This window comes from Meles meles, chromosome 8 (genome assembly GCF_922984935.1).
Source record: "Meles meles chromosome 8, mMelMel3.1 paternal haplotype, whole genome shotgun sequence".
NCBI lineage: Eukaryota > Metazoa > Chordata > Mammalia > Carnivora > Mustelidae > Meles > Meles meles.
In genome coordinates this window covers 111,008,778-111,011,316 of record NC_060073.1, presented here as the reverse complement: position 1 = coordinate 111,011,316, position 2,539 = coordinate 111,008,778, and positions in this window count along the sequence as shown.

The window sequence follows — 2,539 nt, the reverse complement described above, 5'->3', positions numbered from 1 at the left end:
CTCTACCGTAGTGAGTCCTCCCTTAATCAGTTCGTAGAGGGGTTGGGCAGTGTCCGTGAACCGCGGCATCCACAGTCTGCAGTAGCCCACTGTCCCAAGAAACTCCCTCTCTTGAGTTTTCATCCCCCGCCCCCCCCCCCTCCGCCGCAAGCATGACTTATAGTCCTCAGCGGCTATTAGCAAGTCATCAACATACTGTAACAGAGTGACTCCTGGGTTGGAGGTTCTGTACTCGCGCAAATCCTCGTATAGGGTCTCGTCGAAGATGGTGGGTGAATTTTTGAATCCTTGGGGAAGTCTTGTCCAGGTGATCTGGCCCTGGAACCCTTCCTGTGGGTCAGACCACTCAAAAGCAAAGAGACATTGAGACTCCCTTACCAAAGGTATGCAGAAAAATGCATCCTTGAGATCTAAGACGGTATACACAGTCCTTTTGGGGCCTAGGAGGGAGAGTAGGATATAGGGGTTGGGCACCGTCGGGTGGATATCTTCAACCCATTTGTTAACTTCCCACAAGTCCTGAACGGGTTGGTACTCCCCAGTTTCAGCCTTTTTGACCGGCAGCGAAGGTGTGTTCCATGGAGACTTGCAAGGAACTAGGATCCTGTCTCCTCAGAGGCAGTTAATGTGTTTTCTGATCCCTTCCTTTGCTTCCCAGGTGAGGCAGTACTGCCAGACTCGAACAGCCATAGCTGTTGCTTTTAACTGTACCACTACTGGAGGCTGTCCCTTGGCCGGGCCAGGAGGCCTCCCTTCTGCCCAGACTTCAGGAAACTTGACCTGTAGGGTTTGGAGAAGGCTTCCCTCCCTTATCTCCTCTGGTTTTGAGACTGGCTCCGAAAGGAGATGTTCATCTACTGCTGCCACAAGCACCTGCACAGTGGGTTGTCCCAAAGTCACAGTCATGTCCCCTTCTGAGAACTGAATGCCAGCCTGTAGATTGTGGAGGAGATCTCGTCCCATCAAGTTATACGGGGCATTAGGGAGGACCAAGAATTGTTGTTTGACTACTCCCGAGGCCAAATTTAAAGTCCTTTCTGTTGTCCATTTCTGTCTTTCTGTGCCATTTGCCCCTTGTACCCAGACTTTCTCTCCAGATAGTTTTCCCAGAGGCTTTAGTAATGATGAAAATTGGGCTCCCGTGTCCACCAAAAAATCAACTGATTTCCCCTCCACCTCAATTTTAACCCGAGGTTCGGGGAGGGGCTCCGAACCATGGCCCCTTCAGTCTTTGGGGGCCAGCATTGCCGTTTTCTTCTTAGGGCACTCTCCAGCTCAGGGTCCTTTTTCCTTGCAGTAAGCACACTGATCTGAATCTAAGCCTTCCCACCTGCTTTCTCTATGTTTAGGCTTTTCTTTCCATTGACCATCTCCTACCTGCCTTTTTCTTTTTCATTGACCCTTTTTTTTTTTTTTTTTTTTTTGGTCTCCTTCCCACCTCATGTAATGCCCAAAACTTTAACTATTTTTTTTTGGTCTGTTTTTCATCTTCTTGTGTATTTGTGTTGTTAAACACCTTTTCTGCTATTCCCACTAACTCAGTCAGATTCTTCCCTTCAAATCCTTAAATCTTCTGAAGTTTCTTCCTTATATCTGGGGCTGACTGACTGGCAAGGCAAGATTTACTCCCTCTGATTTTAACATTTACGTGAATGGATCACCAATATAGATTTGCCCTGACACAGGGCTTTAGTCTTTCCTCCTTAAATACTATGCCTCATTTGAACAGAAACATTTTACAGGAAAAGATTTATTAGCCTTTTTTTTTTCCTTCTTGTGAACAAATCCATCAAAACTGATCTAATATGGTCAAATTAAAGCCATTTTCTTTTAAACAACCATCTCATTTAGGACAAAATTACCTTTTTCTTTAACAAAATGTATTCCCATTCCTTATCTTCCTTATGTATCTCCTACTTTTTTACATATAGGGTTATTTCCCTTACTTTCATCAGTCTTAGTTACAGTTAGCAGAATTTTCTATTCTTAGAAACATTTCAGTTTCTAGTGATGGTTAAGTATTAACCAATTGTGAATAGTTACAGCAGAATTCTTAGAAGGCAAATTTATGAATCAGTTAAGCACAAAACATGTTTAACAACAGATTCCAAAAGCACAAACCTAGTTCCAGCAACCAATGCTTTAGCATTTTATCCCATTTGGTTAAGACCTAGATGTCCATAATTTAATTCCATTTGTCATCCAACCAAAACTTTAAAGTTTCAGGTTACCAAAGACTTTGAAAGTTACTTTGACAATTACCCATTAAAACTTTGAGACAGACAATTAACCATCAGAGTTCAGTTATTTCTTTGTTAACAGATTTTAAGAAATAGCATGAGCTTATTTGACCTTCAGTAAACTTTGATTGAAGTTTCACGTTTATTGCTGTTAACTTTAAAGACATGTCTATCTTAATTAAACCAACAAACTTAACTTAGTTCAAATATTGATTTACGTTTCACCTGGACCCACTCCACTTTTAATGTTTACCTGAGACACGGGTGGGAAGATCTGGAGTGGGAGGTGTTAGCTCCAG